Genomic DNA, 12,328 nt, shown 5'->3' with positions numbered 1-12,328 from the left:
TGTGTCTGTGTATTTGGAAGATGCTAGCCATTTGGGAAGGGGCAATGCCAGAGTTCAGAATGCACAGGTCAGCATACTGTGCAGCTGTGACCAAGCAAACTACTGATGGGTCATGCATGAGAGGTGACTCGTGACAGGGTGTGCCTCCTCATGCAAACAATCCTCGGAGAACACACACCCATAACCCTCACATGACCTTAAGGCGGTTTATCCTGAGTACAAATGCACAGCTTATGAAAATCCTCTCTGACAAAAAAAGAGAGACACATACAGATGCATCTCAAAAAATTTGAATGTCGTGGGAAAAGTTCATTTATTTCAGTAATTCAACTCAAATTTTGAAACTTTAAGTCTTAAAAAAGTCTAAATGGTATTGCATTACATAAAGTGTCAGCAAAACAATTATCTTATTTTATTTTATTTATGTTTACCTTATTATAACTTATTCCACTTTTCTGAGCCTTTTAGCAATAATTTTCTTATCACAATTGGTAACCAATGGGAATTTTATTGTAGGTGGGCTACCATCAACCATAGACAAATACAACTGGGCTTATAGAGTAAAACACTGCTTCACGAAGAATCTAAACATTTGCGAATCTTTTGTTTCGAATCAGTGTTCCGGAGCGCATCACATCACATAATTTTAGCTAAAGAAAGCTACGTTATGTCACACTGTTTCGACAGTTCACCACTAGGGTGTGTTTATCTCAAAGTGAACCCATGAACCACTTCTGGTTGCCCAATTAATAATGTGACACAAAATTTTACTATTAAAAAAAAAAAAGAAATTCAGGGCCAGATGATGTGGGTTAAACAAAGGATAACTTTCCTTTAACACAGATGGCTATATAGTTTAAAAATGTGTAAAAATATTCAGTACTTCCACTTACTCAGTACCTTAAAAATATCAAAATGAGCTTACGATAGAATTAAGTCCTCCTTCTCCTGACTGATAACTTGCCTACTGATTTTTATAGAGAGCTCTAATGAAAACAATAATTAAATATTTACATAAATCAATTAATTCATTAAATAATAAACTTAGTTCATTGTGTGTTAAGGGATTGATTATACTTTAAAAAAAAACAACACAAACACTAATATTTAATAGTATTTAACTGATTATTTGTTATTTTTATTTTTATACTGGCATTTCTTAAAAAATTTTTTTTATTTATTTTGTAAGTTTGGTCTGAGTTCTTGATGCTTTAACGACGTTTTCACCAGCAGGTGTCACCAGCACGTGCTTTTTCAAGTGCTTTGAATCATTTTTCGAAGCAATCGGTTCAATAGATTTAATGCTTCGAAAAGCTTCGTTTCTACCATCACCATGCTGTTGAGTTAATAAGTAAATGAGACACAGCTGAATTTAATGAGACTTGATAGTTAAAGCAAAGGGTGATGGGAAAATCCAGAGAAACAAACACTAAGAAGCATGCCATCTGGTGGATATACATGGGTACAGCAACTACATAAGGTGACTATCTCTCAGGATGAAGGTTAGTGTAGTTCTCGATCAGTAATTGACTTTTTTTTTTTAATTGTTCTAATCATACTGACTTATGGCTTCTACAACCAAGTACACTATCACCTATGAGTTCATTGTGGGTCTTTTTCAAAAAATATATTATTGTTTTGGTCAAAATCGATTTAAAAACAATGAATAGTGGTTAAAAGCTTGAATTAATAATTTGAACAGTTGTTATTGTTTTATTATTTTATTATATCTCAAATGTTTTTAAAGGAGAAACATGTGCTTGTGAGATATTTCTTTAACATAAATTCCATTGATTTTGATACTTTATCTAATGGAGTGACATTCAGACATTTCTCCGATTTACTTAAATGAATACATAACATACAGTAGACACACTCATAACTAAACATGTTGTGTCTGTGTATTTGGAAGATGCTAGACTGTTGGGAAAGGGCAAGGCCAGAGTTCAGGAAGCACAGGTCAGCATACTGTGCAGCTGTGACCAAGCAAACTACTGATGGGTCATGCATGAGAGGTGACTCGTGACAGGGTGTGCCTCCTCATGCAAACAATCCTTGGAGAACACACACCCATAACCCTCATAAGACCTTAAGGCGTTTATCATGAGTACAAATGCACAGCGTATAAAAATCCTCTCTGAAAAAAAAAAGAGAGATACATACAGTAGAAATAGTAGATGCTCTGTTTGAAAACCTAGTTGATTTTTAAGACATCATAAGCTCTGCGCAGCATTCACTGGTGTGTGCCTGACTTTCTCTTTATGGCTAGTGACAGAATGCTCTCCATTTACCCTCTTTTTTTGGGTACAAACACTTTTCCTGTCTCATAAACAATGATATAGATTTATACTTGGGTGGGTAAAGCAGATTTGATTTGATTTTTATTTTTTTGCATAGAAACAAGGTTGAGGAGCAACTGAATACATGTACATTTGCACGCGTGTCTGTAAATAGCACAAATAAATAAATAGAACAAACATACAAATTAAACAATTTCAAACAGGGCCCACTGGTACAATCTGCAATGGGGCCTCGCAAACCCCAGCTACGGCCCTGACTCTACATCCAACCAAAAGAAGCATTTCAGGTTACTAGCACGGAAATCATGTTAGTAAAAATGCAGTGTTCGTGGTTTAAAATTATATACTGTAGTTGGTATGATCGCAGTTGTAAGTTTTCTAAGGTTCTGGAAACTGTAGAAATTAACAGTTCAAACTCTCACGAACACTTCCTGCTTAATTCACAGTACGTCCATATGTACATGAATTTGTTCTTAACCTCTGCTTAATGTTACTGAATTTAGAGTATTTTCAATGAGCCGCCTTGTGCATGAGATTACTCATTTGCATAAAACACACCCAGACCATCTTCATATAAGGGATTTGTGCACAACCTTTCCCATATAACGCGCGCAGTCGTGATCGAGCCGGATCTTTGGGCAAGATAAAGTCCGCACAACAAAACATGATTTGTGCGTGAAAACTTTCTTACACAGGTTTCACGCACAAGTTTGTGCATGCACGCTTAGTGAATGAGACCCAGTGTCCCTCCCTTCTCAATCTCGTCGCTTAATGAGATGTTAGCTGTCTAAAGTTAGGGGAACTCCCACTGCCAATGTCCCAAGTTCAGTCAGTCAAATGAAGAACAATCATGGCTTTAGTCAATAACATGTATTTTAAAATAAACTAATATGTAGATTGTGTATACTTTTTAAATATTGTGTATAAACTATAATTATATATTTTCCCTCTTGTACATGTTAGTTAAAAACAAAGGTATGGAACATGTAACATTTAAAAAGAAATGCTAAATAAATAATTATAAAGAATTAAAAACATCTATATATATAATTTACAATAAAGTATTTTTCCCCATTTTTTTTCCTTCTAATCCTTCTTAAACACAAGCATAAAATAAGAGTAAGCCTACAGCTCTTTTAATTTACATTTTGTTTTTCAGAGGAAGCATCCACATCATTTGACCAAAGAAGCTACCTGGCCTGAGATGACTATCAGCACATCTGATTCTGGACAAGGGGCCTTGTGTCCTGAATTTGAAAAAAGGACATCTCAGAGTACAATTAATAAACTAATATTGAATTTGTAATTGATGATGTTCAGTCATTATCATTGGTTGAGCAGTCTTCTTTTAAATAATTGTGGTGGGAATCAGTGGAGTAAAATCAATGATATGCAGAAAGACACTAGTCCAGAACATTGAGAAGGAGTTTGTGGTAATGAAAAATAGCTTGACAGAAAATGTATCAAATGTCTCCACAACAGCAGACTTGTGGACTGCAAACAACAGACAACCACCAGGACAAGACCACAGGAAACAGATGATTCTTCTGCACAATCTGACTTTGCTGCGGCCTGGAATTGAACTGCTGGTTTCGTCTGGTCAGAGGAGAACTGGCCCCCCAACTGAACCTGGTTTCTCCCAAGGTTTTTTTCTCCATTCTGTCACCGATGGAGATTTTGGTTCCTTGAGGGAAATGTATTTGTTGTGAACTCTTTGCCTGTTCAAGCACCCAAGCAACCACTGTTATAGCGGGAAAAATAAAACACATACCCTTTCAAAAAGAGAGTAAAATTCCTTTTTCATTTCATTTAAAGGACACTAGCATCCTGCATTCAGAGGTGATGAATTTTCTTTTAAAAAAATTTCCACACCACAATCAGTCAAGCTCATATCACCAGCAAACTTACACTCATTTACATCCTTCTCTTCACTCTCTGAGGCAGAAGTCTCAAATCACCCTACTACTTACCCGCTTAATCCTATTCCATCTCATCTCCTTCAAGCCATTTCTCCTGCAGTTGTACCTGCACTCACTCACATCATCAACACATCCCTCCACCCTGGTGTTTTTCCCTAATCATTTAGACAGGCACGTATAACTCCACTACTTAAGAAACCCAACCTCAACCCATCTCTTTTAGAGAACTACAGACCAGTTTCCTTTCTTCCTTTCATTGCAAAAACACTTGAACGAGCTGTGTTCAACCAATTCTCTACATTTCTCACACACAACAACCTCCTTAACAGCAACCAATCTGGCTTCAGAAGTGGACATTCAACTGAGACAGCCTTGCTCTTAGATGTTGAAGCTCTAAGACTGGCAAGAGCAGAATCCAAATCTTCAGTACTTATTCTGCTTGATCTGTCCGCTGCTTTTGACCACCAGATCCTCCTATCAACCCTACTGGCAAAAGGCATCTCAGGAACCACACCTCAATGGTTTGTGTCTTACCTATCAGATAGGTCCTTCAAAGTATCTTGGAGAGGTAAGGTGTCCAAGTCACAACATCTAACTACTGGGGTGCCTCAGAGCTCAGTTCTTGGACTACTTCTCTTCTCTGTCTACATGGCATCATTAGGTTCTGTCATTCAGAAACATGGCTTTTCATACCACTGCAAAACTGATGACACTCAACTACCTCTCATTTCATCCTGATGATCCGATGGTAGCTATTCGCATCTCAGCTTGTCTAACAGAATTTCTTCCTGGATGATGGACCATCACCTTCAACTCAACCTTGCCAAGACAGAACTGCTTGTGATTCCAGCAAACCCATCGTTTCATCACAATTTCACCAATTTCAGCTCCTTCAAAAACAGCTAGAAGCCTTGGAGTTATGATTGGTGATCAGCTGACTTTCTCAGACCACACTGCTAAAACTGTTCAATCCTGCAGATTTGCTTTATTCAACACCAAGAAGATCAAGCCCTTTCTTTCGGAACACGCTGCTCCTTGTTCAAGCTCTTGTTCTGTCCAGGCTGGACTATTGCAATGCCCTCTTGGCAGGTCTTTCAGGCAATTCTATCAAACCTTTACAATTAATTCAGAACGCGGCAGCAAGATTAATTTTTAATGAGCCAAAAAGAATACACGTCACACCTCTGTTTATCAATTTGCACTGGCTTCCGATAGCTGCTCGCATAAAATTCAAGGCATTGATGTTTGCCTACAAAACTACCACTGGCTCTGCACCCATTTACCTAAATTTGTTACTTCAGACTTATGTGCCCTCTAGAAGCTTGCATTCTGCAAGTGAACATCGCTTGATTGTGCCATCCCAAAGAAGCACAAAGTCACTTTTACGGACTTTTAAATTAAATGTTACCTCCTGGTGGAATGACCTCCCCAACTCAATCCGGGCAGCTGAGTCCTTAGCCATCTTCAAGAATCGGCTTAAAACACATCTCTTCCATCTTTATTTGACCCTCTAACTTTAACACTCATTATTCTAATTCTATTCTTCAAAAAAATCTAACTACCTTTCTAATCTTTTGTATTCTATTTTCTTTTAATTTATTATGCAATTGTATGTGTGTGTATGTCTGTATGTGTAAAGATCTCTAAAGGCGGGCATACACTGTGCGAACTCGGATGGTCGGAAGATCGTATGTCCACGCACACGGCACGAGTGAGTTTATCTGAAAATCGTACGGACGAGATGATATACGACACGATATTACAACCTGCGAATTCCAGAAAGCAATCGCACGAAGTTGATAGATGCCTGCCTTCGACTTGAAGCACCGCTGCACGCACAGAAGGTATGACATTAAAGTACCGTGAGAGCGATTTGAATGCATTGGATATGTGTGCTCTCTTAGCGCTCTCTCTCTCGCGGTACTTTAATGTCATACCTTCTGTGCGTGCAGCGGTGCTTCAAGTCGAAGGCAGGCATAAAATATTGATACGAGCCGTGACTGTTTCCTACACTTACATGTTATTTTTCAGCAATAGGAAACCAGGACGTTTGGTCACCCTTTGTTTGTGTTCTTGTATATGGTTTATAAATATCTGAAATAAGTATTACAATAATGTAAACATGATGGTTTGTGATGACAATTCCTGTGCCCTCGTATACCAAATGGCTTTTAAAAAATACTATACGGTGTTTAATAGGAATTTTAAACATGCATTTTCCTTGATGGATAGAGGTAGTGTATGGGGATATACAGTATAGAATACCGTTACGTCTATGGAGAGTCCCTGGAAACTACATATGTGTGTGTGAGAGAGAGAGCGAGAGAGAGAACTAAAAAGCATGGTACACATTAGAAACATCATACAGTGCTCGCTGTTCCTGTCAGACTTCAGCAAGTTTATCCTCCTGGTCAATAGTCCACATTCGCCATGGCACTATGGACAGTAAAAGAAATGGACACAGCGACCCCATTGGACCTCAATTGAGACAAATGAAGCCCAGTTTTAGCGTTTTTTAGCACTTCCGTTTCTGACGCGCAGACTCAAACGAAGCTTGACGACGTCAGCAACCTGTCTGCCAGATGTAAATCTTCTAAGTGGCTGTGCGTGCAAACTGCCGTCGTTAATCTTGCAGAGACGGCAAGCTTGAGCGGGGAGTTCTTTGTCGTGAGTGAGCAGGAGTAAGTATTCTGATTAATTATTTTGTATAGTATTTTAAAATGTAACGCCAGTAAGCCATATTAAGTTAATTGCCTGCGAGCTTCTCCACCTGTCTGTAAGGTAATGCGACAGAGAGCCGAGTGGTTATGACGCAATCGTTAGCCTATTTTTTTACAAAAATTGTTTATACGGGGCCATAATGTAACATAGAAGGTAATGGGGCCCTTTATACATTGTTGTGTATCTTTAGAAATAAATAATGGACAAACAGAGTCTTTAAACGCCTCAGATGTAAAGTTATTCGCTGTCAAAGTGACGCCAAAATGAATGGGAGTCAATGGGAATGCTAACGCAAGTGAAGTTCTGCTAAAAGATGGCAGCCCCCACCCGACTTCAACTTCCGGTCGAGTTCCTTGCCCCTTGCATGGCACTGCCGTCTTCGTGTTTCTTCTTCTGTGGTTTTCCTAGTTCGTGATTGGTCTACTTCAGATGAATCAACAAATCGGCTCTTTCAACCGCACACATGTAAGCCACTCTGCTCGGCTCCTAATTCAATGATACGAGCCGCGACCATACGAGCATACGCGATTTCCACATGATTGAAAAAAATATTTTTTGCGAACTCGTATGACAGCAAAAATCGCACCGTGTACGCCTTAACACTAGCTTACTCTATTCTTTTTTTTATTCTATCTGTTTTTATTTATTATATTATTTAAAATCCTATGCTAAGTGTACTGTGTTAAGCTAACTGAGACTTGTTATAGCACTTTTATATCATTGCTCTTTTTGTTGTTTTTGATTCGGTAAGTCGCTTTGGATAAAAGCATCTGCTAAATGAATAAATGTAAATGTAAATGTAAGTGTTCAATGCAGCACTAAGATCGAATAGCACTAAAAGAGAGTTACAACCATGATCAGATGATAAGAGCAGGTCATTTGTAACTATAAGGAGAGTCTCAGTACTATGATATGGTCTAAATCCTGACTGGAAATCCTTTCTCTAAGAAGAAACAAAAATGTGAGGATACTACCTTTGGTTGCCAAACAGATGAGCATTTAGCTAAAGCATTGCAGAGCATTTAGTTAAAGCTTGTTGTTAATGTATTGTATTCTGGATTTTCTTATTTCAGAGACATGTCTACTATTCTTATTATATTTGCTTGAGAAAAAAATAATTAGTATTCTCTATTTTCCTTTTGCAGAAACTTTCCACTGTGTAAAAATTCTAGTTTCAAATTAGCAGAGCATTGCTACATAATAGCACTGCATGAAATATTTTACATTTTGGACCAAATCCTAAATAAATACAAGTTAGTTAGAAAAAAATACATTTTAATTTTTTTTTTTTTCCGGGGGAACACTGGTGCTCAAGCGGAAAAAGGCTCAGCTCCCATAATTATAAAATAAGGTTACATGTCGCTGAACATCTTTTAATGTTCATGTTAGTTAACTGTGCTTGAGATGCGCTGGTTTCATCTGATAATGCCCATAAAATTATTGACACACACACACACACACACACACACAAAGGTCCACCACAGCGGCCAAAAAATTAACTTATTTTCCCAGGGTTGTTCACATTGAACACTTCTCAATAACCCTCCTAGCGACGTCCCTCCGTTTAACCGTGCTTTGTCACTGTAGCATTTGGTGGGTGCTTTACCGTGAAACAGTCGATGGGATCTGGGCGGGACCTACTCGCCTTTACTGCTTGAACTTCATTACTCTGAAATCTCTACGATCTACCTGGACGACCGCTTGATAGCTCAGGTGAGTGACAGACTGCGTGTCACCATGTTATAGTTTAATATACATTTAATTGTAACGGCGGTGCATTTGTCAATCATGATTAGTGCTGTTTTGCAGTGGAGAAGAAACATTAGATCTAGAAAGGTTATGTCAAACGCAACACTGCTGTACAGGCTACTACAGTGCGATTCCTTGTTTCAGCTTTAGTGAGCAAACGCATTACACAAAAGGGAGAAAAATCCTGCATGCGCAATACCAAAAGGATACAGCCTTTTGATCAACGGAGAGTATAGCTGAATGCATCGTAAATATAATGTATGTGGCTGAGGAAAGTGAGAAAAGGACAATTGATACTAAAGCTTTAGCTGTGTATATTCAATGACAATCACGCCATGAAAGTACGCAGACATTCTCAGGGCATCCACTGACTGATGCATGAAAGAGATCGCTGTTATGTAATGTTTTCATATGCTGTAGATTGATTGTACTATTAAATCGACTATAACAGATCAAAATCAAGCAGAAGAGAATCGGCTTCTGAAGTAATTTGTTTGAATGAATGTCAGATATAAGTAACATGGCATTTGGCGTAATGTAGCCTAACAGCAAAATATTTGTCTGCTATTCTAGCCTTTAAGAACGTTTAATTTGAAGCATAATACGCATTCTTTGCTATTCTATTTATTTGTGTGTGTGTGTGTGTGTGTGTTCATAATTTAGGAATTCTGGTTAATTTGTGCTTTTGAGAAATCCAGTAACAGGTATTGGTTCATATCTACATGCAGTCATGTAGCTCTCTCACTTTTGGCAGGTCATGTTTCTGCAGCAGATTATCTGCATATTAATTTGGCATGTTTTATGCTGCATGCAATTTACAGTTTAGTAACCAAGTCAGGTTAATTTAGTAACAGCTCAGACTAATTGCCACCTGGTGGTGCAACCACCAATGACTGCAGTCAGTTCAACAAATCCGTGGACAGCAAACCCGGATATGTATGTGTGTATGAATCTGATATTTTGGGCTGCACAAGGGTTAAACAATCCTTGTAGCCTTCTCTGGTTATGACATTTATGTCAAGCAGACTATGTGCAAGATGTGGATGATTCATTAAAGGGGGGGTGAAATGCTTGTTTTCACTCAATATCCTGTTAATCTTGAGTACCTATAGAGTAGTACTGCATCCTTCATAACTCCAAAAAAGTCTTTAGTTTTATTATATTCATAAGAGAAAGATAGTCTGCACCGATTTTTCCCAGAAAAACACGAGTGGCTGGAGGCGTGACGTGTGGGCGGAGCTAAAGAATCACGAGCGCCAGTAGGCTTTTGAGTTGAGCGCGTCTGGAAGCTGTGACACCTTGAGGACAAAACCAACCAAAACAAACCACGGCTAACAGTCAGATTCAGCGTATATTTATGATTCAGAATCAGATCCAGAGGCTGAAATTGAACAAGAGCAGCATCAGCAATCAGTCTTACGCTTATGCCTACGCGCCGATAGCTAAGTTAACAAAACAGAGATATTTGAAGCAGTTTTACTCACCGCATGCGGTTCCAACACACGATCGTGACCCTTTTTCGTTGGGACTGCATTATCCTTAAGAAATAAACGATGTGCAAATCCGGCGTCAAACTGGACCTTGTTTGTAAAACAAGCATCCTTGAAATGCAGGGGAACAAACACAAACACTTGCACAACTCCGTTGATGCTCTGTAAAAATAAACTCCATCCACTGGTCCCTTAAAGGGGGGGTGAAATGCTATTTCATGCATACTGAGTTTTTTACACTGTTAAAGAGTTGGATTCCCATGCTAAACATGGACAAAGTTTCAAAAATTAAGTTGTACGTTTGAAGGAGTATTTCTGTTCCAAAAATACTGCTTCCGGTTTGTCATAAGTTTCGGAAAGTTTTTTTCGAGTATGGCTCTGTGTGATGTTCGATGGAGCGGAATTTCCTTATATGGGTCCTGAGGGCACGTCTGCCGGAAGAGCGCGCTCCCGTATAGCACAGCACTGAGAGCACAACAGACTTCACTGATCAGAGCGAGAGCGTCGCGAAATGTCACAAAAGGAGTGTGTTTTTGGTTGCCAAGGCAAGACAACCCTGCACAGATTACCAAAAGAGAAACAGCATTAAGGGACCAGTGGATGGAGTTTATTTTTACAGAGCATCAACGGAGTTGTGCAAGTGTTTGTGTTTGTTCCCCTGCATTTCGAAGATGCTTGTTTTACAAACAAGGTCCAGTTTGACGCCGGATTTGCACATCGTGTATTTCTTAAGGATAATGCAGTCCCAACGAAAAAGGGTCACGATCGTGTGTTGGAACCGCATGCGGTGAGTAAAACTGCTTCAAATATCTCTGTGTTGTTAACTTAGCTATCGGCGTGAGCACATCAAGTAAACAACATGCGATGTTGTCATCAAACTGCACAAGTAAAATGCTTCAAATATCTCTGTGTTGTTAACTTAGCTATCGGCGCATAAGCACATCAAGTAAACAACATGCGATGTTGTCATCAAACTGCACTTTCCACATGTACAGCTATAAAAAAAAAGACGACAAAGAAAGTAGAACTTAGTCATTTTCCAAAACCGCTAAGCAAATATATACAGTTTCAGTACATACCACATAGAGACTGATTGCTGATGCTGCTCTTGTTCAATTTCAGCCTCTGGATCTGATTCTGGATCATAAATATACGCTGAATCTGACTGTTAGCCGTGGTTTGTTTTGGTTGGTTTTGTCCTCACGATGTCACAGCTTCCAGACGCGCTCAACTCAAAAGCCTACTGGCGCTCGTGATTCTTTAGCTCTGCCCACACGTCACTCCTCCAGCCACTCGTGTTTTTCCGGGAAAAATCGGTGCAGACTATCTTTCCCTTATGAATATAATAAAACTAAAGACTTTTTGGAGTTATGAAGGATGCAGTACTACTCTATAGGTACTCAAGATTAACAGGATATTGAGTGAAAACGAGCATTTCACCCCCCCTTTAATGCTGTTTCTCTTTTGGTAATCTGTGCAGGGTTGTCTTGCCTTGGCAACCAAAAACACACTCCTTTTGTGACATTTCGCGACGCTCTCGCTCTGATCAGTGAAGTCTGTTGTGCTCTCAGTGCTCTGCTATACGGGAGCGCGCGCTCTTCTGGCAGACGTGCCCTCAGGACCCATATAAGGAAATTCCGCTCCATCGAACATCACACAGAGCCATACTCGGAAAAAACTTTCCGAAACTTGTGACAAACCGGAAGTAGTATTTTTGGAACAGAAATACTCCTTCAAACGTACAACTTTAATTTTTGAAACTTTGTCCATGTTTAGCATGGGAATCCAAATCTTTAACAGTGTAAAAAACTCAGTATGCATGAAATAGCATTTCACCCCCCCCTTAAAAAAAAAATATTAAGCCTGATAAAAGTCATGCAGAATCAGACTACACTGCTCTTCAATGATATTAGGTATTTAATTTGATCTAGCTAGCAGTATCTTTGAATCAAGATTGTTGATACTGAATTAAGATCATTACTCACATTCACAAGTCTAGAAGCAGTGTTCTAGGATGTTCCTTAAACAACTCCCTATTTGATCAGTTAATGCACTGGCCAGGGAGTTGGCCATTTCTAGTCAAGTCAAGTCACAATTTTTTAAATAGTACTTTTTACAATGCAGATTGTGTCAAAGAAGCATTACAGTA

At 38.9% G+C, this 12,328-nt stretch overlaps 1 protein-coding gene and 1 long non-coding RNA gene across 4 annotated transcripts in view; both read left to right on the top strand.

The window, feature by feature from the left end:
- Nucleotides 1-1,365: 1,365 nt before the first annotated feature.
- LOC127967993 (uncharacterized) lies at nucleotides 1,366-3,606 on the top strand. The gene is made up of 2 exons (XR_008155868.1): nucleotides 1,366-1,502; nucleotides 3,460-3,606. It is a non-coding gene; the product is annotated as an uncharacterized LOC127967993 (long non-coding RNA).
- A 4,777-nt stretch (nucleotides 3,607-8,383) lies between these two features.
- LOC127967982 (band 4.1-like protein 1) overlaps nucleotides 8,384-12,328 on the top strand; it is a 363,306-nt gene continuing 359,361 nt past the window's right edge. For 2 of the 3 annotated variants that reach the window (XM_052568757.1, XM_052568755.1), the window contains exon 1: nucleotides 8,448-8,653. The gene's annotated coding sequence lies outside the window, so the exon portion shown is untranslated. Of the gene's footprint in view, nucleotides 8,654-12,328 lie in introns of all 3 variants that reach the window. The other variant, XM_052568756.1, reaches the window with a different exon arrangement.

Source organism: Carassius gibelio, chromosome B11, assembly GCF_023724105.1.
Source record: "Carassius gibelio isolate Cgi1373 ecotype wild population from Czech Republic chromosome B11, carGib1.2-hapl.c, whole genome shotgun sequence".
NCBI classification, from domain to species: domain Eukaryota; kingdom Metazoa; phylum Chordata; class Actinopteri; order Cypriniformes; family Cyprinidae; genus Carassius; species Carassius gibelio.
The sequence above is the reverse complement of the archived record's forward strand: the minus strand, read 5'-3'. Positions and strand labels throughout refer to the sequence as shown.